At 39.2% G+C, this 27,396-nt stretch overlaps 1 protein-coding gene and 1 non-coding gene across 3 annotated transcripts in view; both read left to right on the forward strand.

The window, feature by feature from the left end:
- SPIDR (scaffold protein involved in DNA repair) overlaps positions 1-27,396 on the forward strand; it is a 436,460-nt gene that overhangs the window by 342,273 nt on the left and 66,791 nt on the right. The window lies entirely within an intron of this gene.
- On the forward strand, positions 18,201-18,304 carry LOC121501051. The gene has a single exon (XR_005990496.1). It is a non-coding gene; the product is annotated as a U6 spliceosomal RNA (small nuclear RNA).

A 27,396-nucleotide genomic window follows, 5' to 3' on the forward strand; every position in this document is an offset into this window, starting at 1 on the left:
TGTTTCAGGTGTACAGTATCAGTATGTAACAATTTCATATCTTACTTAGTGCTCGTCAAGATAAATGTACTCTTAATACCCTTCATCTATTATCCCTACCCTCACCTCCTCTCTGGTAACCATCAGTTTGTTCTCTATAAGAACTGTTTTTTGTCTGTTTTTAAGAGTCTATTTTTTGTTTGTCTCTCTTTTTTCTTCTGTTCACTTAATGAAAGCCACTTTTTAAAATTAAAGGGTTTTTCTCCCTTAATGTAATAGATAAACCAATAGAACACAAAAGACAGTCCCAGATATACATAGAAATTTTGAAAATAATACACATATTTCAGAAAAATGGGGAAAAATTAACCATTTCAGTAAATGGTGCAGGACAAGAGATGAGCCATCTGGAAAAATAAAATGAAATTAGATCTGTACCTCTTATCTCACAGCGGGATAAATTCCAAATGGATCAAAGACTTAAGCATAAAAGCTAAAACAGTTCTAGAGGAAATCATGGGAGAATTATCTTGAAGTGAAAGTATTTTCTAACTGTGAGTTAACATCCAAAAGCTCCAAAAGAAAATATTAATAAATTCTATTAAATCTGCACAATGAAGTCAAAAGCATGGCAAACTGAGAATATATATTTGCAATCCATATTACAAAGTCTATCTCTCTAATATGCAAAGTGCCCACAGAAATAAATATAGAAAGAGCCAATAACCCAAAATAAAAGTGAAGCAAATAAAAAGATACTCAATGTGTCATAATATAGAAATGCAAATTTTAAAAAAACACTATTAACAAATTTGCAGAAATCCAAAACTTTAATAACATTTGTGCGGTGGGGCTAAGGAGCAACAAGTACCCTCTCACGTTGGTTGAGGGAGAATAAATTGTTACCCCTCCATAGAGAGGGCTTTGGTAGCATGCATATGTAAATTAAGTGGGTGTTGTTCATGCGTGCAGGTATGTAAATGTTAAATGCATTAGCTCTTTGACCTAGCACTTCCACCTCTTGGGTTTATCTTACAGGTACACTTGCATACATATGAAGTACAGGGTTATTCTTTGCATCATTGTTTGGGATAGCAAGAGTGGAAACAGCCTAAATGGTCAGCATTAGAAGATTAAAATTAAATTATAGTATATCTATATAATAGAATACCATACATCTAGCTATGCAGCTACAGAAAGAAGAATGAGAAAGCATTCTATGAACTGATATAGAAAACTTTATGACATTGGGGAGGCCTGGGTGGCTGTTGGTTAAGTATCTGACTCTCAATTTCAGCTCAGGTCATAATTTCAGGGTTGTGGGATTGAGCCCTGCATTGGGCTCTGAGCTGGGCGTGGAGCCTGCTTGGGATTCTCTCTCTCTCCCTCTGACCCTACCCCAAGAAAGAGAAAGAAAAGAAAAAAAAGAAAAGAAAAGAGAAAAGAAGGAAGGAAGGAAGGAAGGAAGGAAGGAAGGAAGGAAAGAAGAAAAGAAAGAAAAAGAAAGAAAGAAAGAAAGAAAGAAAGAAAGAAAGAAAGAAAGAAAGAAAGAAAGAAAGAAAAGGGAAGGAAAAAGGAAGGAAGATTTATGACATAGGTTAAAAACAAAAAGCAAGGAGCAGATTTGAAATGTGCTATGTACCTTGGAGAATATATATATGGTAGGGGGAGGAAGAGGGACATAGGGAAAGAGAGAGAAACTGTGGAAGTTATGTAAAAAACAAACAACAGTGAACATCTGTTCATGTAGGGCATATAGAAGCTAGAAGACTAGAGGACAAGAATGGGGGGAAACTTTGTGTCATATATTTCTGTAATACTTTAAAACTTTGAGCTATATATATTATTTAGAAAAATTATAGGACTCTTTATACACAATTATTACTACTGGAATTTGTAAGCATTACAACTATTTTGGAGAGCAGTACGTATCATCTAATAATAAAGATACACTCTTTGACCCAATAATTCCTAGAAATTTAATTGATGAAAAACAAACAAAAAATTAACATACATATACACTGTTCTTCATGGTAGCAGTGAAAAAAAGAAGCAACCTAAATATCCAGTATAAGGAGAATTATTTAGTTATGACCTACTACATGATAGAATATTAAGCTACCGTAGAAGTAACTAAGAAGATCATGAGGAAACGTTCATTCGCCAACTTTTTACTATGGACCTACTCTGTGTGATACACTGTTCTGGGTGTTAGGGATGCAGCCATAAATAAGACCACCGCCACTCACACACACACGAGATCTATGTGCTAATGGAATTAATGGAACATACTAATGTTCGTTGCCATTGGTGAAGACTGGCAGCAGACAAGGAGTTATGATATAAGAAAGTAATAGTGATTATGGCTTTAAATAAAATTGGACAAGAAAATAATCAATGTTGAGTGGTTACTCTTTTTACCTAAGAATCAAGGAAAGCCTCACTGAGAAGATAATATTTGAGAAAAATTCCAAAGATGGGGAGAGAACAACCCATGCAGGTGTTTGTGGGAATTGCATCCCAGGCAGAGAGGATGAGTGCCCGCCCTGTGAGGCAGGGGGGCATGCTTGGCTTATTTACATAACAGGGGGGAGGCTAGTGTGGCTTTTCCTACATTGTAAAGGAAGATAAAAGGAATAGGGTCAGGTTCTGGTCTTGAGAAGATCTGGAAAACTGTATCAAAGCCTTTGGATTTTTTTCTGCATGTGGTACATGTGATACACTGGAAGTTTCTAAACACAAGAGGAAGTAATTGTAAATGCCTGGGTAAAAAGGAAGAGGTCTTAACTCATCTGTTAAAACAAACTAATGGGTAAAAAAGATGGTGCACATCTGGAAATAGTTGAGAAGTAGAAAAGGCAGGACCCCATGGATGATTGGATTTGGAAAGTGGAGGAAAAGGAAGAATCTAGAAGGATTCTAAGGTTTGGGCAACAAGATAAATGGTATCCTTAAAGGAGATGGGAAATTAGGAGGGTGAACAGATTGAGAAATAATGAGAAAAATTATGTTTGATTTTAGACGTGCTGAGTTTGAGGTACCTGTGAGTTAACAACACGTAGTAAAGGGAAAAACTAAAATGAACCCTATGGTGGTGTCAACTCACAGTTTTCAAAAGGGATGAATAAACAGAAGTAAATGTGTATTATTGTGAGAGCGTGTATGTGTATGTACATACGTGTTCCTAGCTTGTCTGCTAAGAGGTTCTGAGCGATACTGCGGTAGCAACGAGCACATAAAGAAACCAGGGCTCCTTGGTGAAATCGTTGATTTCAGGTTTGAGAGAAAAACGTAAGATGAGCTTTGAACATCCTTATGTCAAAAAGTAAGAACATTCTCAGAGTGATAAAGAAATCAAAAGGACACAGGAGCTAGCTTGCAAGGGGCTGCCACAAGCAAAACCTGGGACAATTTGAACATCAAAATAAATAATAGCCATGCACTGTAGCCCATAGTAAAAGAATCCATGTGTCCACAACATGGAGAAAGTATCTCCCACACAATATTTTTTAATTTCAGAAGGAAATGGTTGAGAAGCCTGGCAGACGTCCTCTTAATCAAATAGTAAGTGAACATCACTAGTAACGGGACAAATTGGGAGAGTGCGCCAACTGTTTAGAAGAACATAGCGTCAGTTTTGCGTTCTTCTTACCAATGATACATAGGCTGGATCTCTTCGTGAGAAAATATCAGACAAACCCAAGCTGAAGGTTTTTGTACTACAAAACTACTGGCCTGTATCCTTCAAAAATATTAAGGTCATGAAACTCAAAGAGAGACTCAAAGAAATCCTTCCAGATTGCAGAAGATTAAAGAGACATGACATCTCAATGCAGTACATGATTCTGAGCTATCTCCTTTTGCTACCAAGGACATGACTGGAACAATGGGTGAAGTGTGAGTGGAGTCTGAGAGTCAGGTGTTCGTTTCCTCCCCTCGATGGTTGTCTAGCAGTCGTGTAAGAGAAAGTCCTTGTTTGTACAAGCATATTCCCAAACGATTCAGGAAAAAAACATGCTTCGTACTGTATGAAACTTTCAGTTAATATGAGATTGCTTCAAAAACTAAATTATCACAAAAGCAAGTAAGAAGCAAGTAAGCGGAAATAAGTGAAGCCCATACTTTCTAGAAGGTTGGCAGGAAAGAGGGCAGGCTACCAGCTGAGAGTAGACTGCTCTGGGATTTCAGAGTATGCTAGTCTGCTGGTCTACACGTGGAAGCTGATGTTTGGAGAGTGAACAGATGTAGGCTAGATGATAGTCATCGCAAAACAAAGACGTGTAGGTGGTGGGTGTCCTGGGTTCCCAGGTTGGCTGGGAAGTTGAGCTGGGTAAGACACGGAGAGGAATGTTAGCCGGTGTGGCGTGCCATCCTGTGCACCGAGGTAGGCGGGCTGGAAATGGAACAGATTCATACATGACAAACTTCTTTCTCTCTGAAAAGTAGAGTTGTCTTCTAAAAATGATCCTTTGTCTGTTCTCAATGCAGTAACCAGAATATGGTTTAGTCTTTGAAGCTGAAATTACTTCACTATAAAGTACTATAAAGCAATTTAATATTTTCCTAAGAACAGGTATTCTTAGGATTGCAGAAGGATTTAGAAAATCACCATTGACATTTCAAAAACAACACAGTAAATCTTGTAGGTATGCCTTTGCCTAGGTAATTTGTGTTTTATTTGGTAGGACTGGAGCAGATAGACTATGTACCTGCGCTTCCCAAACACAGATGATTCATAAGCCATTGATTGCTTCAGGTAGGACTGGTTTCTAGGCCAGTTAGTCAGCCTCGAGTGTGAAACCCTGATTCAGTAGCAAGTCATCCAAGGATGATTAAACGCTGTTCCCTGTTGTGTCCCCAGGCCCAGTACAGCAGTGCTGTTTACTCTCAGGTTCATGTACTTGACACTGGCTCCCACACTGGAGTATAGGACCCTGGAGCTTATTCTCATTTCTCCTAAGACTGCACATAACTGGTGCCGTGTTAGACCCAGTGCAGGGCTCTTGTCCATTACATGCAGTGCAGCCTCAGAGTTTTAGGGTTCAATTCCCTTACAGAACCCTGGTTGAGAAAGGCTGTGATGACTCTTGCTTTGGCTGACATACTATTTGGTGATCCAGATGAAGCAGTGGGACAGTATAACTTACTTATGGCACTACCAAAACTATGCCCCTTGCCTGCTGCCTTGTTCCTTATTCTCTACTCAGTCATAGACATTTGTCTCTTCAGGTTTCAGTGCTGAGTAGACATGGAAAAGTGAGAATACCACATAACCCCTCATTGAAGAGTGAGTTGGGGAATAAATTGAGAGAAAACAAAACCACCATCTGCCCAGGGCAGCTGAGTTAATTTGGCACATTTTGAGTAATAAACTTTCTTAGCTAAGATTCCTCCCTCCTTCCTTTCCTCCATTTATCTTGTTCTAATTTAGTATTTCACTGGAGTACTAAAACTTCCCTTCCCACACCTATATTTAGAACAATGTAGAAGTCTCACCTTGTGAATTACCTGAAGTGAAGAAAGCTAAAATTTTAAGTACCTGTTACTGTTCCTGTATGTAGGAACTACATTTTATATCTTCTGTCCCCAAAAAGCCTGAAAAAAATGCTTGTTAATTCAACTTGGTATACCAAGCATATGTGGACCATCTGTAATGTATAAAGCTCTGAGCTAAGCATTGTGTTGGATATATAGGGATAAGAAACATGATCCCTGCCCACAAGAAACTTCCAGGCATCATTTCATATGTCTGCTGGCCATCTGTTTGTCTTCTTTGGAGAAATGTCGGTTCCTGACTTCTGCCCATTTTTTTAATTGGATTATTTGGGTTTTGGATGTTGAGCTGTATTGGTTCTTTACATATTTTGGATACAAACCCTTTTTTGGATTTGTCATTTGCAAATATCTTCTCCCATTCAGTAGGCTGCCTTTCATTTAGTTTTGTTGATTGTTCCCTTCGCTGTGCAGAAGCTTTTTATTTAATGTAATACCAGTAGTTTATTCTTGCTTTTATTTCCCTTGCTTCAGGAGACATATCTAGAAAAATGCTGCTATGGCTGATGTCAGAGAAATTACTGCTTCTGCTGCCTTCTAGGATTTTTATGGTTTCAGGTCTCACATTTAGGTCTTTAATCCATTTGGAGTTTATTTTTATGTATGGTTTAAGGAAGTGGTCCAGTTTAATTCTTTTGCAATGTTACTGTCCAGTTTTCCAACACTATTTGTTGAAGAGACTGTCTTTTTTCCCACCGTATATTCTTTACTCCTTTGTCAAAGATTAATTGACCACCTAATTGTGGGTTTATTTATGTATCGTCAGGGAAATACAAATCAAAACCACAATGAGATATCACCTTACACCTGGCAGAATGGCTAATGTTAAAAACCCAAGAAATGACAAGTGTTAGTGAGGTTGTGGGGAAAAGGAACCCTCGTGCACTGTTGATGGGAAGGCAAACTGGTGCAGCCCCTGTAGAAAACAGTGTGAAGGTTCCTCAGAAAGTTAAAAACAGAACTACCCTATGACCCAGCAATGATACCACTAGATATTTACCCAAAAATAGAAAAACACTAATTCAAAGAGAAACATGCACCCCTATGATTTTAGCAGCATTATTTCCGTAGTGAAATTATGAACACAGCCCAAGTGTCCATCAGTAGATGAATGGATAAAGAAGAGGTGTTATACACATGTACACACACACAAACACAGTCATGAAGGCTATTCAACCACAAAAAAAGAAGAATGAAATCTTGCCATTTGCAAGGACGTGGATGGAGCTCAAGAGTATTATGCTAAGCAAAATAAGGCAGAGGAAGACAAATATTACATGATTTCACTCAAATGTGGAACTTAAGAAACAAAAAAAATGAACAAAGGAAAGAAAAAAGTGAGAAACTGAGAAAAACTGACTCTTAACTACAGAGAACAAACTGATGATCACCAGGAAGGAGGTGGGTAGGGGGATGGATGAAGTAAGTGATGGAGATTAAGAGTACCCTTATCATGATGAGCACTAGGTAATGTATAGAATTGCTGACTCATTATATTGTGTATGTAAAACCAATGTAACAATGTATTTTAACTATACTGGAATTAAAATTAAAAACTTGAAAAAAAAAGGAAAGGAAAAAAAGAAACATCCAGACAAAAAAGATAGTAAAAAGATCTATACAAGTGTTTATAATACAGAATAGAATGTGATAAGAATTAAAATAAAGGTAAAAAATAAACACTTTGATTACAAAGAAAAAGGAGGAATTGTTTTCACCATTGGACTGAGAAACATCTTCATGAAAGATATGGAATTTGAGTTTGACTTTGAAAATGAACAACTCTAAACAAATGGAAGTGACAAAGAATATCAAATTAGTTTAGAGGAACTAACGGGAGCCAAGACTCAGGTGGGGAAATGGTTGTAGGAACTTGATCTTCTTAGACTCACACACACATGTTGAGACATGTAGGAGTTGTTGGGATACCTTAGTAGGTCCATGACTAGTTGAGTGACATGATTAACTCTGTCCCTTAAGAAGAGCTTAGAAGAAAGAGATGGAGGTTAGGAAGTTTTGTTGGGCAACAAAGATCATAAGCAAAACAAGGTAATAATAACAGGAATGAGAAGGAAGAATGATACTAAAAAGATAAATATGAAGGTAAAATGGATAGTCTATAGCAGCTGGATGTGAAAAAGGGAACTAAAATAAATAATAAGAATGCTCTCAGGTTTTGAAACAGTGACTGAAAATAGTAAGGGCCATATTACACAAAGAGGCAATGCATAGGAGAAGGAACAAATTTGGATAGGAAGGCATAGAGCTTTGAGAGTCCCCTGCATAGTGATTGTAATATAGTGGAACTAGATGAAATAAGATACCAGCCAGTGACATTTGCTCTGTATTCTTTGAACCTAAATAAATACAGCAGCAATTCTAGTCTGTGTACCCTAAGAGTATAGATGCATTTGTACAACTCTTTGCCAATGATCGACTCTAAAACTGATTAAATCCTTTATTCTGCAGGGTTGAAACTTTCCTTCCTTCCTTCCTTCCTTCCTTCCTTCCTTCCTTCCTTCCTTCCTTCCCTATACTCATGGGGTTTTTTTAGATGTCATCAGCATGATGTATCTGTTTTTTTCAAGGTGTAATACCTTACATTTATGATCAATTGATTTTTGACAAGGGTAACATAATTCAATGGGGAAAGAACGGTAATTCTAGCAATTGGCACTGAGACACTGGATGTCCACATGCAAAAGAATTAAGTTGACCCTTGCCTCACACCATACGTTAAGTGTTAACTCAAAATGAATCATAGACCTAAAGAATGAAAAACTAAGATGAAAACATAAGAATATAGCTTCACAACTTTGTATATTAGGCAGTGGTTTCTTTCAAATGACACCAAAAGCATACACAACAAAGGAAAAATATATAAATGGAATTTCATCAAAATTAAAAACTTTTGTGTTTTAGAGGACATCACCAAGAAAGTAAAGAGACAACCCAGAAAATGGAAGAATATTTTGCAAATCACATACTTGATAGGAGACTTATATCCAGAATATATGAAGAACTAATACAACTCAACATAAAAAGATAACTCAAATAAAAAGTGGTCCAAGGATTTAAACAGATATTTCTCCAAAGAAGATTCACAGATGTCCCAAGAAGTACATGATGACCAATATCATTAGTCATTAGGGAAATGCAAACTGAATCCCACAGCAGATACTACTTCACACCTACTAGTATGGCTATAATAAAAAAAGGCAGACAATAATAAGTATCGGTGAGGATGTGGAGACATTAGAACCCTCATAGCCAGCTAGTGGGAATGTAAATGGTGCAGCCACTTTGTAAAACAGTGTGGCAGTTCATCACAAGTCAAACATAGAAGGCAAGGGAGGAGCAATATTTCACAAATCAGTTCTGTATCATTTAACTAATGGATTCTGTGTGGTGCTTTCCTATAGTCTCGTGTGACTGTTGCGGGCCTGGGTGCAGGGTGGAACCATTACAATATGGATCCAGTTAGAGCTCTCATTAATCTTCATCATTCCACTCTTTGTCCACCCTGTTCTCTTTGCTTTTTCATTCTTATACCTCGCAACCTCAGAGGCACTGCCACACATACACTACAAAACAAACATCCCCCAGTAACCGTAGCCCCATTGCTCCATTCACTCACAGGTGGGAATTCAGGCAAGTGTCCACAGGGGTCACAGACAACATATACTGTTATAGCCCATGGAATACCCCATCATGTCCTAAGGAAGACATTTTTTCTTAGAGATTTTCATTTTAGTATATTTTTTAAAAATTTGTGTTAAGTTTCTTCCATCTTTTTCTTGGATGAGGACAACCCAGGATTGGCCCTTTTTGTGTCTGTGATGTTGCTGTTCACAGCTTTTCTTGATAGGCCCAGTACAATCTTGGGAACAGGGTTGCTGTGTGCCGAAGGTAAGACAGTAGCTCTTAGTCTTGCCTATCTTAGGTACTTATGTTGTGCGTTTTTTATTGGTGTACATGTTTTATTTGTCCTGGTATCTTTGGAGCTTTTCTGCAAAGTGGATCAGTAATGTAGCATCAACTTACTAAAATACATTTTAGGCCTTTAAAAAAAGTTTTTTTCCATAAATGGAAAAAAGTAGAAATAACCCAAAATGAAATATTACACACCGACAAAAATGAATGATGTATTGATCCATGCTACAGTGTGAATGGATCTTGAAATCATTATGCTAAGTGAAAGAAGCCAGATACAAAAGGCCACATATTGCATGCCTCTACTCATGTGAAGCATCCAAAATAGGCAAATCCTTAGAGACAGAAAGTAGATTAGTTGTCTCTAGGTACTTGGGGGAGGGGAGGATGAGGAGGTTGCTTTAATAGACTGAAATTTCCTTCTGGGGTGATGAAAATATTCTGGAGTAAGATAGTGTTAAGTACATTATGAATGTACTTAATACCACTGAATTTTACCTTAAAATGGTTAAAATGGTAAATTTTATGTTAAGTGTATTTTGCCACTTAATATTTTTAATAATGGGGCAAATTTTGTATATTTTGCCATTTACTGATTTTATTAGCAGGGTGAATTTGATGGTGTATAAATTGTATCTCAAAACTGCTATAAAAGTAAAAGGCATAATAGCTTGGATTAATTTCCAGGGAATTGTGCTGAAGGGAGAAAAAATGCAATCCCAAAGATTATATACTAGATTATTCTTTTTCTTATGGTGTTTTGAAATGGCAGAGTTTTAGAAATGAAGGACAGATTAATAATGGCTTGATGTTTGGATGGGGGTGGGGAGATGGTGAGAAATAGGTTGGTTATAAAAGGCAACCTGAGGGATCCTCGTAACGGTGGAACTGGTCGGTGTCTTGACTGTGGTGCTGGATATGATATAGGATCCTATACAGGTGGTAAAACTTTATAGCACTGAATCCACACATGAACATGTACACCAGAGCACAAGTCAAATCTGTGAAATCTGAATAGGATCGGTGGATGGTATCAATGTCAGTATCCTAGTTGTCATGCAGCATCATTTGCTAGTATAATAGTACACTAGTGGGGGAAACTGAGCAAAGTGTGCAAACAACTCTAGAGCGCATCTTACAATTGCATGTGAATCCACAGTTACCTCAATAGAAATTTCAATTAATAACTAAGTATCTTTGAAAATTTGCTCTGCGGGCAAACTTCTATTAGCATATAAAATATCCTCTTCTTACTCTTGACGTGGCCCAGTTACAGTCTTAATCTCCACGAGCAATACTCAAAAATCAAAGTTTGGGGGTGGACCAGGCTTACAGCAGGTTTTGTTTTGGTTTGTCTTAGTTTGATTCAGTAATGCAGTATTTTCCAAAAATAAATAGGATGTGTGAGTAAAGAAAAGGCCTTTTTCGGGCTTTTTTTTTTTTTTTTTTTTTTTTGGCATCCTTTAGTTAAGTCACTTTTGGCAAAGAAAGATTGTTATTCCTTCCTGTTCATTGACATCAGAAAGTTTATATGTCACACTTTTATTTTATCAAAGAGAAAATATGATTTTTAAATTAATAAAAACCACATTTCTGTGCAGTAGAAATCATCCTGTTAACATCTCCTCATGTTACAAAGATAAACAACAGGATTAACTGTTTACTTTAGGAGCGCAGTCTGGTTGTTTTTCAGGAGAAGAACACAATGTCCTGCTGTATCTGGTTTCCCGTCTGCCAAGCGGGTTGGTGGAGCTGGGAAAGGCCCTCCACCCACTCAGCCCTCCGTGTCCCTCTCCTCCTTTTCTTCCTCTTCCCTCCCTCTTTTCTGTGACTCTTCCTCCCCCTTTCATATTCAGACTCTCCTCTCTTCCCCCTCTCCCCTCCCCCTTTTTCTTTCTCTTGCTTTTCTTCCCCCTCACTTCATCCTCCAATTTCTTCCATTTCTTCCTTAAAATGGAGGCTTAGTAAGAAATCATGTGGAGAGAAAGAACCTTGTTGATCTTTAGAGGCTGCTTAAGGCGACACTGACCTAGAAGAAAGCGGCCGAAAGGACTCTGATTCCGGGAATTCTTGGTGGACTGCTAAGAACTGCTCCCATAACCCGAGTAAACATCCCACATGTTCACGTAATCTCCCCTCTCAGTGTACACGCACACACGCACACACGCACACACATAAGTCTGCTGTTTCTCTTTCTTCTCTTGTGTTTCTATGAAACTGAGCCAGTGAGTAAACGGAAGGGGAAAAATGAAGATTTTTCAAGAGTTGGTGGGGGGAGACATTTGAAACTTCAAAGAGGAATTATAGTCTCACTGAAACTCCCTCTACAGATCAACAGTTTTGTTTTCCTTATTCCTCATGTTTTGTTCTGTTGCTTTAGCAGATTAACAATACATGAATTTTTAGGATTCTTAAAGTATTCTTTAATTAGCATGATCTGCCATTAAGCTGGTAAGAGAAGGAAAAAAACATTCTTCAAGACAAATATTAACTCCGTGGTGGACTTTTATACTTTCAACATGATATGAATGTGATTGAACAGTGAACCTCTTATCTGTATTATTTTATGTTGCTGGGAATGTACTGTGGAATGTAGTTTCATCTGGCACCAGTTTTAGTCCGTTCTTCCAGCACGGTCCCGGCCTCACCCTCCATGGCTCAGAACCCCATGCAGTCAAAGTCCTGCTGAAGACTGGTGATGGCTGAAACGGGAGGTTCTTGCACTACTTTTTGACTGCTGCCTTATTTTCCCAACTGGGAGGGGTGGAGTGTGGCTGGCTGGTGGGGGGGGGGGGGGGGGCAGGGACAAGCTGCAGACCCTGGGTATTTCCAGGATTGTTTCTTGCTTCACACAGAGTGGACCTTTACCTAACAAACAGAACTGCGGTAGCTGGGTGACAGGGCAGCATCATAAGGCCACTCACAGGTTGGTTTCATGTGTGCCAGTGCTGTTTCTGGGGGGGACGGTGCCCTCTGTGCTGTTAACCAAGCTTTCTTCTCCAAGCCCCTTCACCAAGGGGCGCACACCTGCTTACAGACTGAAGAGAGCGGGCACCTGATGAGAGGACACTCTTATCCATTAGCTGCGTTTATAATGGTAAATTTGCCTGATGGACCAAGGAAACCAAGATTTTGACACAGACTAAGTGCAAGCATTTGCTAGGTATGAAGCAGATGTAGATTAATCTGGATTGTACAGGTGCACAGTCAGGGGCTCACATCCACCAGCAGCAGAGCTCAGACTAGAGCCCCTCTTCTCCAGACCCTGCCGGTCTCCTGCACCACATACTTAAAGTCATGAAAATGGAAGGATCTTACATGGATGAAGGTACACATATTAGGCATGCGTGGAATGCCTAATAAATAAGTGGCATTCACTTGCCAGATTTTTATTCCAAGATTTTTGAATGGCAAAGTCTGTCTCATGGAGTGAATACAGTTCAGAGGCTCTTATTCAAACCACTAACATCCTACTTCCTCCCTCTGAGACACTTTCTCTCTGCTGTTCTAAGTTAATCACTTGTAAGAACAGCAACATCCCTCTCACGTAGGCAGAGGGTACCTACCAAAAGTGCTCGGTGCCAGACAGAGTGTGGAATGTCACCTGTGGGCTGAGCCCTAGCTCACCCATCACTGGCTGCACACAGTTGGAATTGCTGAATGCGCATATCTACCTTGTCCAGTGGGTATTCTGTAGCAGGAAAGCTTCCAGAAGTAGAAGTTCAATTTTATTAACACTGACCCATCACTTAATGTCAAATCTCCTGGGGTGCCTGGGTGGCCCAATCAGTGCACTTTTGATTTCAGCTTAGGTCATGATCTCAGGGTTGTTAGATCCAGCCCTTATCAGTCTCCACGCTCAGCACAGAGTCTGCTGGTCTCTCTCTCTCCCCCTCTGTTGCTCCCCCTGCAGGCGCTCTCTCTCTCTCTCTCAAGTAGGTAAGTAAGTAAATAAAATCTTTTTAAAAAATGATAAAATGTCAAATCTCCTTGGCTAGCAGTTGAGTTCACCGTATTTCTGAGCTAAGGACAGACAGTGTTGGTGTCATCTGGTTGTCCTGCTGAGCATGGCCACAAGCTGTTACAGCATCTGCTCAGAGACCTCAGATGCTGTCCTAATCTATCTTAGACTAAAGTAATTGAAAAAGCCTCTAGAGAATAATCAAGAGATATGTCTTACAAAAGAGGAATGTCAGCTAGAGAGCTGCCACTCCAGCCCCGTCACTGCACTGCCACTCTGCTTTGAGTTGCACCTTCCATGAGCAGTTTGGATTTCCGGGTTCTATGTTAATCACCTCTGTCCTTGCATGCTTCCTGGCTCAGGTCATCTGACCAGCCTTTGGATTCTACAGCTTCTCTAACTCGTGTCTGGTCTGCTTGTCCCTGAGGCTGCCTTTTCTCTTCACTACCACTTACCTCCTTAGAAATCTTAGGCCAGACTCTTCCCTGACCTTTACCCATCATCACTACCATGTTCTTCTGTCTTCTTGAAATTTTTTTGTTAATGCATGCCCACATGGTAACAGAGGCCAAAGAGGCCAAGAGAGAACAGCAGTTGTGAGAGAGTTGGAGTTCAAGGGTGGGGGCGGGGGCCCGCAAGACGAAATGACAAGCTGGCACCTTATCCATGAGTATCAGTGCTGCCAGATAACAGTAAATTGGAGTTTTGTGTAAAATCTCCCAGTTTTTGGTACTTGTTAACTAATTTAAAAATGTGTTAACCCTGTATAAACCAAAGAAAACATATCAATCAGCTAAACATAGCCTGTGAACACATCTTTGTGACTTCACTATTTCTTATCAGACATTTGTCATTGATTACAGCAGTGAATTCTTACTGGTCTAAGGAGACCTGCTCTAAAAGTTCTCAGTTCACGCCATCCTCCACCCTAGCCCAAGCGTTATGTTTCTGAAACAAAAGTTTTATCTAACACCTTTCAGTGTCACCTCATTGTTGACTCATCAATGACAGGAGGTAGGTTTGCTGGCTGGCACACAGGCCAGTTATTTACCACCTCTGCTCTCCTATCAGATCAGCCTCCACATGGCCATCATCACATGGCCTTTACCCCCAGCCACTTTTGGGCATCCCTGTGCCAGCCATGTCCAACCCTGCCACTTCTCCAGGATGATGCCTCTCTTTCCTTCCTCAACCCAGTCCTTTCCTCCCCATCCCATTTTCTCCTTTCTTTACAAATGCTTGTCAACATTTCAATTTTATTATAAATATAACTTTGATTTTAAATTAAGAATAATTTTAAAAGAGTAATTGAAAAATTAAAGAAAGAATAATGCACCAAAACCACCAAATATTAGTCTTTACCTTATTATCACTTACCTAATCCCTTCTTCTTTCTTTTCTTTCTTTTCTTTTCTTTTCTTTTCTTTTCTTTTCTTTTCTTTCTTTCTTTCTTTCTCTTTTCTCTCTCTCTCTCTCTCTCTCTCTCTCTCTCTCCCCCTCTCTCTTATTTTCTAGCCTTCTTTCAATTTCTTAAACATGGAAAAGCTCTTTCCCATCACAGAAATTTGTATATGCTATGTTCTCTGTTGTAAGTCCTTTTCTCTCAACCTTTTGCATGATTGGCTTATCCTTCTTTAAGACTCAGCTTAAAGATCACATTTCTTTAAAAACCTTCCCTGACCACGCTGGTTAGAACATCCCACCCCATGTTGTCTCTTAGGTACTCTGCTTATTGCCTTGTAAGCACTCCCAGAGTTTGTAATTGTATATTTATATGCATATGAAGTCTTTCCCTAAGGAGGGACAGAGAGCAGGGGTTCTTTAGCTCATTACCACATACCTAGCACCTTGCAGAGGGCCTAGCCAGTAGCAGTCCTGCTATATTTAGCACATAAATAAATGAATCATAGGTTTACTAGACACCACCAAAAAGCCAGGGCACTGTTTTAGTGTACAGTGAAAAACCCATAAGTGCCATTGTTATTAAGAATCTTTTGATGTTTGTATCATGGCTCTGTGTACCTCTGTGCCTCACTGCATCTACTGCACTTCTTTTGTCTGACTTGGTATTTTGTACTTGACTCCTTTATTGTGTTCAAGCAAATCAAGATTTCTTTTAGGAAAAAAGAACAAGTCACAAGTCTACAAATTCGGAATGGAAAGTTTCCAAATACTCTCAAAACTCATAATGGCTAAAGAGCTGTGTGTGTGTGTGTGTGTGTGTGTGTTTAAGATTTTATGCATTTATTTGGGAGAGAGAGCATGAGCAAGGGGGAGGGGCAAAGGCAGAGGGAGAGGGAGAAGCAGACTCCCCGCTGAGCAGGGAGCCTAACTTGGGGCTCGACCCCAGGATCCTGTGATCATGACCTGAGCCAGAGGCAGACACTTAACTGATTGAGCTTTCTGGGCACCCCACCATTATGTTTTCTTACACAGCACATGCTAAATTTCCAGAGGATCGTTATTTCTTTTTGTTTATTTATTTAAATTTAATTTGCCAACATGTAACACCGAGTGCTCATCCCATCAAGTACCCTCCTCAGTGCCCGTCACCCACTTACCCCATTCCCCCCACCTCCTCCCCTTCCACAACCCTTTGTTTTTTTCCCAGAGTTAGGAGTCTCTCATAGTTTGTCTTTCGGAGGATCATTATTTTAATGGAAGTACATTGAAGATAAAAATGGAAGACCTGCTTCTGGAATAGCAGAGTGAAGATACAGTGGATTCTCTCCCTAATAAACATTTTTTTTTTTCCTAATAAACATTTTTTTTTTTCCTAATAAACATTTTTAACTGGAAAAAACTTAAAAATACATATAGAAAGCTTCAGGAAATTTTCCTAAAGGCATACAATAAATGGAGAAACATTCCATCAATAGAATCAAGAAAATCTACCAAATTTCAGGATGAACAAAGAGTCCGTGGCCATTAAGCCATGACCTACTCCCCCACCAACCCAGTTTGTCTTATGAAGACTATGCTGGGGATCTTACTCCAGGACTGCAGTCAAGATGTCCCCTCTCCCCTCAACTCAGAGTCTAGGATACAGTTTGACTATAGGAAATCCCTTAGCCCATGTTGTATCTCTACGCCAAGTGTGGTCGACCAAGAATACTAGCTCAGTTGTCCTACCCCAATCCACCCATAAGATAGAAGCACCACACCAGAAAGGCAGCCCTAGCCCCATGATGCCACCATCACCTCCAGCACCCACCCTAGAGCAGGGTTACAACTCCAAGAGAAGGAGACACAGTCTTCACACGCCAGTTCTATAAGTGGCTCAGAGGTTCTGCCCAGAGAAAGACAAGTTATGAGGAAGAAGGGCTTTAAGCACTATGTGAGTTGGCTGGCTTTATTTGGAACACAGTACAATCCCATGTCCAAGGGCATTATTGAAAATAATGGGGATCTTGGTGGAGAGCAACTCGGAGTGCCTGTAGCTCTGTGATACTTTATCAACAAGGAAATGGCCAAGCTATCAGAAGTTTAACAGGATGCGTCAGGGGAAAAGACACAGCCAAGAAGAATCCTCGTAGTATCACAATAAAACTTTTGGAGTCAAGAAGGATGTGCTTGGCACCCACTCAGGACAGTCACAGCAACCCCATAGAAGATTTTGGATTCAAACCTCACTGACACTGCAGAACTCAGTACCACCTCCAGTCACACTAGATGAACAGTAAGCTGCTCTGACCCAGGGGCAACTCCTAAGAAGCCAGACTTTAAAATAAATGATGCACATGTGCCTAGCGGTCTGGCAGGCCCAAGGCCATACCCTCATAGGGGTATGATTAAAAAGCGCTAATGCAAACCTTGTCTGATGGAGAGGAATGAGGGCAAACATTTATCTCCTTGAGTTATGATAGCAACCTCCAAGGTATATATACCCAATGGCAAAGAGTAAAAATCTAACTTTTGAGGGAGATTAAGCAGAATCTTTCACTAAAAAGTGGTATATGCTGGGGGCAACCTAAGCCATGTGAAAAGATTAAAAACAAAACAAAACACACACACACACACACACACATTTGGGCAGGCACGCCTGATTACTGAGGCCTACAGGAAAAGTTTGGACTAGTCAGTAAACAACTGAATGAACTACTGTGCAGATCACAACAGCATCAAGGCCTGGGGTAGAAGAGGAATCCGTATCTAGAGTTGCCACAATATATTTTCAGAAATACACCTGCGTGGCTCAGTGGTTGAGCATCTGCATTCAGCCCAGGGTGTGATCTCAGAGTTCCAGGATCGAGTCCCACATCAGGCTCCCTTCATGGAGCCTACTTCTCTGCGTATGTCTCTGCCTCTCTCTGTCTCTCTCTGTCTCTCTCTCATCTCTCATGAATAAATAAATCAAATCTTAAAAAGAAAATACTCATCAACAAAAAATTACAAGATAGATGAAGAAACAGGAAACTCTGGCCCATACACGGGGGAGAACAGTGCAGGCAAGTGAAGGGGCCCAGATGTTGGACTTAGCAGACAAAAATTTCAGAGCAGCCACAATAAGTGTGTTCTGAGAATTCAAGGAAATCATGTCTCAGGAATTAAAGGGTATGATGACAGTGTCTGATCAAATGGAGAATATCAATGAAAAGATACAAACTTTAAAAGAGAACCAGATGGGGATTCTGGAGTTAGAAATTATAACCAAAATGAAAAATTCACTAGATAGGTTCAACAGTAGGCTTCAGCTGACAGAAGAAAGTTAAAGAACATGAATCCAGAGTAGTTGAGCTCCCATAATCTAAAGGAGGGGGGGAGGAAGTGATGAGTGCTCAATCTGGCATCACTTATACCAAAACTGGAATGATACAGAAATTAGTATGATCCCTGCACAAGGATAACACTCAAATTTGTGAAGCTGAGAGAGATTATGAGTAGGTGGGAAGGGCAGAGGGAGAAGCAGACTCCCCACTGAGCAGGGAGCCCTATGTGGGACTCGATACTGGGATCGTGACCTGAGCCCAAGGCAGACACCTACCCGACTAAGCCACCCAGGCATCCTTGTGAAGACTTTTAAATAACTCAATCTTTATGAAGAATTAAGACACCAAAATAAATGATTTATTTTTATAGAAGTCTCCCAAATGGCAAGTATTCTAAGAAGGAAAAAAAAGAATGAAGAAAATGAAACAGAACCTCATAGAAATATGGAACACCATTAAATACACCAACATCCCCAGAAAATCAGGGGAGTTGGGAGGAGGGTACAGAAAAAATATCTAAAGAAATAGTGGCTGAAACATTTCAAATTTGACTGGTAAACTTTATTTATCTGAAAGTTCAAGAGCTTCAAGTAGGATAAACCTAAAGAGATCCATATCCAGACATATATAGTCAAAATGTTGGAAAACAAAGAGAAAAGTTTGAAAGCAGTGAGTGGAAAATGACTCATCATATAATAAGAGAACCAGTGAGATAAGAACAGACAGACCTCTCATTAGACACAATGGAAGCCAGAGGCAATAATAGGACAATGTTAAAAATTTCAAAAGAAACAAGTAACTTGGATCACACTTTCTTTTTGGCCTTTAAATCCTGAGGTTAAGTCAGTAGGATTGAACATTAATTGTTTTATTTTAGGCAAGTCATCTCGTTTTTGGTAAAACCAAAGGTTGCAGTTGTTCTTTTTGAAGTGGGAAAGAATATACAATGAGAAAAAGTCTTCAACAAATGGTGTTCGGGAATCTGGACAGCTACATGCAAAAGAATGAAACTGGGCCAGTTTCTTACACTATACACAAAAATTCAAAATGAATGAAAGACCTATATGTGAGACCTGGAACCATAAAATCCTAGAGGAGAACACAGGCAATGGTTTCTCTGACATTGGCCATCGCATTTTTCTAGATATGCCTCCTGAGGCAAGCAAATTAAAAGCAAAAATAAACTTCGGGATTACATCAAATAAAAAGCCTCTGCATAGCAAAGAAAACATCAGTGAAATGAAAAGGCTCAATGGGAGAAGATATTTCCAAACCATATATCCAATAAAGGGTTAGTATCTAAAATACATAAAAAGCCAATGTATTGGCTCAACACCCAAAATTCAAATAACCCAATTGAAAAATGGGAGAAGCCCTGAACAGACCTTGCTCCACAGAAGACAAACAGATGGCCAATAGACACATGAAAAGATGCTCGTGTGTCTCATGTGATCATCAGGAAAATGCAAATCAAAACCACAGTGAGATATCACCTCACACCTCTCAGAATGGCTAAAAATCAAAAACCAAAGAAACAAATGTTGACGAGTACATAGGGAAAAGGGAACCCTCATGCACTGTTGGTTGGAATGCAAACTGGTACAGCTACTGTGGAAAACAGTGTGGAGTTTTATTAAAAAGTTAAAAATAGGGGCTCCTGGGTGGCTCAGTTGGTTAAGCGTGACCTTTGGCTCAGGTCCTGGTATTAAGCCTCATGTCCATCTGGCTCCCTGCTCAAGTGGGAGCCTGCTTCTCACTCTCCATCTACACGCAGCTCCCCCTGCTTGTGTGCTCTGTCTCCCTCTCTCTCTCTCTCTCAAATAAATAAATTAAATCTTTAAAAAAAAAAAAGAAGTTAAAAATAGAACTACCCTATGTTCCAGTAATTACACTACTGGATATTTACCCAAAAAATACAAAAACATTAATTCAAAGGTATAATAGACCCCTATGTTTTTTGCAGCATTACTTACAATGCTGAAATTATGGAAGCAGCTTGAGTGTCCACCAATAAATGAATGGATAAAGAGATAAGGCAAACACACACAATGGAATATTACTCAGCCTTAAAAAAGAATGGACTCTTGTAATTTGCAATAACATGGATGGAACTAGAGAGTATTATTGCTAAGCAAAATAAGGCAGAGAGAGATAATACCATATTATTTCATTCGTATGTGGAATTTAAGAAACAAATGAGCAACGGAAAAAAGAGAGAAACCAAGTAACAGACTCTTAACTACAGAACTGATAGTGACCAGAGGGGAGGTGGGTGGGTGGGTTACATAGGTGGTGGGGAATAAGGAGGGCACTTGGAATGAGCACTGGTGTTGTAAGAAGTGTCGAATCATTAATTGTACATCTGAAACTAATATAACACTGTATGTTAACTATACTGGAATTAAAATTAAAACAATAAAAATAAACATATATACTAAATCTGAATTGATTAATTAATTTAAAAATGTAGACCAAATGGACACATCCCTAGGAAAATATATATTAACCCAATGTCTCAGTTAAAAATTAGAAAGCCCAAATAGCCCAATTGTCATTAGAGAAATTGAGTTGATAGTTAAAAGTCTTCCCAGGGAAAGCACTAGATCCAATTCATTTTATTTAAATTATTTCTAACTTTTGAAAAACAGGTTGTCAAATCTTATACAAATTTTTCAAAGAAAAAATCTTTGTCAAGTTATTATATGAAATTACTATAAATAGTCTTGAGTCTTGAGAAATAAAATTAAATCTAATTTGAACAATAAAATTAAAGGCCAATATCACTCATGGACATAGAAAAATCCTAAACAGGGATGCCTGGGTAGCTCAGAGGTTGGGCACCTGTGTTCAGCTCAGGTCATGATCCTGGAGACCCAGGATCGAGTCCCATGTCGGGCTGGCTCCCTGCATGGAGCCTGCTTCTCACTCTGCCTGTGTCTCTGCCTCTCTCTGTGTCTCTCATGAATAAATAAAAAAGAAAGAAAAAGAGAGAAGAAAAGAAGGAAGGAAGGAAGGAAGGAAGGAAGGAAGAAAGAAAGAAAGAAAGAAAGAAAGAAAGAAAGAAAGAAAGAAAGAAGAAAAGAAAAAAAGAAAAGAAAAAAGAAAAGAAAAGAAGAGAAAGATCCTAAACAAAATGTAGCAGATAGGATCTTGGCTGTAGCGCAGGAGTAAAAAATCGTTTTAACTTAACATGCTGTAGTTGTCATTTACATTAGCAGAGGAGATAAAAACAGTCATTTCAGTGAATATGGAAAATGCATTTGATAAGGTCCAATGCCCTTCATGATTAAAAAATTTTTTCAGCAAACTAAGAATATCTAACCTGATGAAGGATATCAACCAAAAAATCTCTATAGCAAGCATCATTCTTCATCGTAAAACACTGAAGACATTTTATTCAAAATCAAGATAAGGATGCAAAGTATCATTGGCCTCTCTTCAGCATTATGCCAAAGACCTGTATCGTTGTGAGAAAAATAATAATAAAAAAAATAAGGATTGGGAAGGCTGAAGCAAAGTTGTCATTATGCATAGATGAAATGATTACATTAAACCCTTCATAAAAAGTATTATAGTTTTAGTAAGATTGATGGATTACAAAAGTTCAATGTAGAAGTCATTTGTATTTCTATTCATCATCAACAGAGCAACAAACAAAAAGTATTTTATTTTTTTAAGATTTCATTTATTTACTTTAGAGAGAGAGAGCAGCAGAGGGAGAGGGAGAAGCAGACTCCCCGCTAAGCAGGGATCCCAGTGTGGGGCTCGATCCCAGAACCCTGAGATCATGACTGAGCCGAAGAAAGACACTCAACTGACTGAGCCACCCAGGTGCCCCCGCAAAACGTATTTAAAATAGCAAACAAATTTGTAAGTGATCTAGGCATAGATCTAACAAAAGATGTTCAAGAACTATATGGAGAAAACTGTATGAGAGAAAACAAAATTGGCCTAAGGATCCTGCAAAGGAAAGATTGATGTGTTGGCGCCAGCCCCGGTGCTCAGCCCTGTAGCGTTGCTGGAACGCCACAGCAGCCCTCGCGGTTAGCTTCCCTCATCCCCGTGTTCAGGTGAGTGAATTCAAGTTCATACAGGTTCTTTTAGGGTCCTGGAGTTACTACCGCGGCATTCCTTTCCTCCCTGGGAAGCCGTTTGTGTTCCTTTGAATATGATGTAATTTATGGAGGACGTCTCTCGTGATTCAGGAAAAACAAGTTGATAAGGGGCCCTTTGCTGCTCAGACCTGTCACACTAGCATTGATTTTAGGAGATGGTATCTGCGGGGCAGGAAGCAGCACAAGAAGGTGGAATTCTTGGTGCTGCTGCTGAGCTAACTCTGGTTTGGACTGTGTTGAATGACACGGTTCCAGGCCATTGGGAGCACTGAGGACAGTGACTCGACTGAGGCCTGAGTCCGTGAACTCCCGAGCTTTGGCTGTGTGAGCAGGACACGGTGGGAGAAGGTGAGCGGCCAGGCATGAACAAGAGGGAGGAAGAAAGTACTAATATCTCTTCTCCAGGTCAGCAGAGTAAGCAAGAGCACCAGCCCTTGGTTATTTGAGATAAAGGCAAATATACCGGATCACAAAGGACCCATTGTGATCTTCATATCACCTCTTACTCATGTTAACAAACAATAATGCTTACAAAACCGTGCTTGGATGCGTCAGGATAGGCAAGCAGGCATTACGCTTTCAGGAAGCCTGAGGCTTCCTCCGTAGGAGACGGAGCCTGATTCCCCAAAGTTCTGTGTCAGCCTCCCTGACAGGTGATAGGATAATTAGGGGGTGAATAGGCCTTTGAGGAAAAAAACATTAAAATACTTCCCTCCAAGAGATTGTGATATGAAATGGTTTGCAGGCTAAAAGAGACATCATCAATTTAACATAAAAATGTACACTTTCATCCTAGCTTTTCACATGGTAGACTGATTTAAATAGAACAATATTATGAAAGAGTAATCTTTCAGGGATCCCTGGGTGGCGCAGCGGTTTAGCGCCTGCCTTTGGCTCAGGGCGCGATCCTGGAGACCCGGGATCGAATCCCACATCGGGCTCCCGGTGCATGGAGCCTGCTTCTCTCCCTCTGCCTGTGTCTCTGCCTCTCTCTCTCTGTGTGTGTGACTATCATAAATTTAAAAAAAAAAAAGAGTAATCTTTCATTCTTTCCCACTTGGGTTTCAGATTAAGGTCAGACAGTATCAAACAGTTAATGAAATTATTTTCAAGTGATTTAATTTAAGAGTATTTCCTTTTCATTATATTTCATTAGCAGCCTTCAAAATGATAATTTAACATAAATTCCTTACACTCTGACCTTAATATTTCAGTATGATTCTTGTCAAACACTAAAAAGATCTTTTGGGGGGACCTGGGTGGCTTCATCAGTTAAGTGTCTGACTCTTGATTTTGGCCCGGGTCATGATCCCATGGTTGTGAGACGGAGCCCTGTGTTGGACTCGGTGCTAGACATGGAGCCTGCTTAAGATTCGCTCTCCCCTTTTTCCTCTGCCCTTCCCCTCTGAATGAATGAATGAATGAATAAATCTTTATTTTGAAAGTTACAGAGAAGATAAAGTTCTTCTAGATAAGTAGCCTCATTATGGACTAATTACAATTTATGCATATCTTAAATAGTTTGACTTAGCAGTAGTTGTCGCTCTGTAAAGATTAGATTTAAATATTCTGGATTTTAGGGTCATCATACAGTTTGCCATGAGTTTATTCCGTGTTACCTTCTTAGTGCTGGCCTCACAGACTAGAATGCTAGTTGCTGTGGGATGTTCTCTCCAGTTCCATTCTGCAAAATTAATCCCAGAAGAGCCAGTCGTCTTCTACATTCGTATAACTTGTTACTGTAACATGATATTATGGCGCAAAAATACCAAGTTGAGTGCCTCACATTTAAAACCTGATTCTGCTCCCTCCTTACTGTCTTGGGTAGGTTTTCTAAACATTCTGAGCCTCACTTTCTTCATCTATCAATGTCTAGTTTCCTCAGTTGAAGGGTTAAATAGATAATATGAGAATGCTGTAATTAGCCATAATATATTATATTAACTTTAGGTGTTAATGTTACTCAGCGTTTTATTTGATTCTCAATTATATTTTTATTTGACCCCTTCCCTCCTTATATATTCTACAAAGTATAAGCCCAGTAAGCTTCAAATGAATGAATTAGTGAGTGAATAAATGAATGAATATTTCTGTGAACACTGTGTGCTATTAGCTATTATGTGAGTTTACTGTGTGTGTGTTCACAACAGAGCCTCATTCATTCTCTCAAAAATGGAAGGTGTATTTATTGAGAGCCTGTTCTATCTCAGAGAACACAGGAGCAGTTTCAATCTTCATGTTTTCAGGGTGGAATTAGTAGTTTGCATGTGGGTCCTTAAAATGGAGACGATTTCATTGAAAGGGTAAGATTTTAAGTTTTGTTTCATGAAATATCAGTAATGTATTTGATTCTCTTTTTTTAAATATCCAAGTATGGGGCCCTGGGGGCCTCAGTGGGTTAAATGTCTACCTTCCACTCAGGTCATGATCCCAGGGTTCTGGGATGGAGCCCTGCTTTGAATTCCCTCCTCAGTGGGGAGTCTCCTTCTCCCTCTCCCTCTCTGACTCCGGCTCTCCCTGCTTGTGTCTGTCAGATAAGTAAATAAAATATTCAAAAATAAATAAATAAATACCCAAATACATTCCTAATTTCATACTCTGAGAGTTCTCTCTAAAAGTAAGTGGTTTTCAGTATTTGTTGAAGACACATGAGAAAACGTGCTTCAATTATATCATAGTTTCCCTTTGAAGGTTTGTGTATAATGACAAGGGAAAATGCCTCTTTGTAAAGCATAATATTTTTCTAATGGATTTTTAAGCATTTGATTCTTTCCCATTGTTTACCAGTTAAAATTTTTCTATCTTTTTTCCATAAGTATCCTATGTTTATCCCATAGAATCTTCTTCAGGTTGTCTTCTATACCTTTTTTCCTTTATTATTTTTTGAAGATTTGTTAATTTATTTTAGAGGGACAGAGAGCAGGAGAGGAGCAGAGGGAGAAGGGGAGGGAGAGAATGTCAAGCAGATTCTGCACAGAGTGGACCCAGACATGAGGCTCAATCCGAGGACCCTGAGACCACAGCCTGAGCTGAAATCAAGAGTCAGATGCCCAACTGACTGAGCCACTCAGGTGCCCCATCCTTTTTTTCTTAAAACAACTTTGTGAAGATATAATGTACATAATTTACATACATACAATGAAATGCGCCCATTTAAGCAGTGAGTTTTGACAAATATATTTGCCATGTTATACCCATCACAGTGAAGACATAAATTATTTCCATAACCCCAAAAAGTTGCCTGTGCCTCTGCTGTCAGTCTCTCTGGCCTGAGTCCCAGGCAACTACACATCTGCGTACTATTACTGTGGATTTACTTTGCCTTTTCTATAATTTGATATAAACTACTTTTCATGTTCATGGTTTTTTTTTTCCACTCAGCACAATATTTTCAAGATTCATCCCTGTGTCCGTAGTTTGTTCCTTTTCATGGCTGAGTAGTATTCCACTGTAGAGATACATCACAATTTATCCATTCAGCTACTTCTGAACCTTTGTCTTTCGTCCAGTTTGGGGCTACTAATTAACAAAGCTACTATAGACCTATGTCTATAAATTTTTGTGTGGGCATATGATTTTATTTCTTTTGGGAAAATCCTGGAGTAGAATGACTGTATATGTCTAACTTTATTAGAAACTGCCAGAGTTTTTTCTATAGTGGCTATAACATGCGTTCCCACCTAAAATCTAGTAGTTTCAGTTCTTCCATAGCCTCCACAAAACTTGATACCATCAGCCTCTTTTATTTCACCCTTCCCAGGGTATGTGTAGTGTATCTCCTTGCGGTTTTAACGTGGCATTTCCCTTATGACTAATGGTGTTGTGCACCCTTTTATGTGTTTATTAGCTACATATGTATCTTCTTTGATGAAATGTTTATTTGCATCTTTTGTCCATTTTGATTTACATAGAAATGAGATTCACATAATATAAAGCTTACAGTATTATACAATCACCACTTCCTTCTAGTTCCAGAATATTTTAGTCCAAAAGGAAATACCATACACAGGAACCAGTTACTCCCCAATTCTGCCTCAGTTTACCCCCTAGCAACTATCTGTGTTCTGCCTCTATGGATTTAACTATTCTAGATGATTAATAGAAATGGAATTTATGATGTTTTGTATCTTTAGTCCATTTCTAAAAGTATTATTTGTCTTCTTTTTATCCTTATAGGATATAGAAATAATATTTTTATTGTCAATAAGTTTTATAATTCTTTAATCTAGATACAAGTCCTTTGTCAGATGTATATTTAGCAAATATGTTCTCCTAATTTGTGATTATCCTATTCATTTTCTTTTTTTTTTTAAGATTTTATTTATTTATTCATGAGAGACACACAGAGAGAGGCAGACACAGGCAGAGGGAGAAGCAGACTCCCTGCAGGGAGCCCAATGCGGGACTCGATCCCAGGACTCCAGGATCACGCTCTGACCCAAAGGCAGATGCTCAACCACCAAGCCACCCAGGTGTCCCAGCCTTTTCATTCTCTTAATGGCATCTTTTGAAGAGCAGTTTTAATTTTGATAATGTCAAAATAACTTTTTGCCTACCCCAAGATTGCAACAATTTCTCTCCTGTGTTTTCTTCTCAAATTTTAGTTTTCTAAATGGGTCTATGATCCATTTTGAGTTAATTTTTGTGTATAATGTGAGGTAACAGTTGAGTTTTATTTATTTTTAATTTTTTTTTTATATCCAGTTTTCCTACTACCTTTGATAGCAGATAAAAAGGACTAAAATAAGAAAAACGGGAGTGCCAGGGTAGCTCAGTTGGTTAAGTGACCAACTCTTGATTTCAGCTCAGGTCATGATCTCATGGTTATGAGCTTGAGCCCCACCTCAGACTCCACACCCAGCTTAAGAGTCTCTCTTTCCCTCTCCCTCTGTCTATCTCTTTCTGGAAGGAAGGAAGGAAGGAAGGAAGGAAGGAAGGAAGGAAGGAAGGAGATAAGCAGAGAGGAGGGGAAAGGAAAAGAAAAATGATTAGTTGCAAGTCTCTTCAGGAAGTGATGATGATGTCCTATTCACTTACTCTGCACTGTCGAGTGGTCATCCCTCCCTATCCCTGGTATATAGTGATGCACCACAGTAAACAGAGTCTTTCTGAGGAATTTCCTCATCAAGAGGAGATGTAAAGATAT

The sequence above is a fragment of the Vulpes lagopus genome, chromosome 10 (assembly GCF_018345385.1).
Source record: "Vulpes lagopus strain Blue_001 chromosome 10, ASM1834538v1, whole genome shotgun sequence".
In the NCBI taxonomy this organism is placed as follows: domain Eukaryota; kingdom Metazoa; phylum Chordata; class Mammalia; order Carnivora; family Canidae; genus Vulpes; species Vulpes lagopus.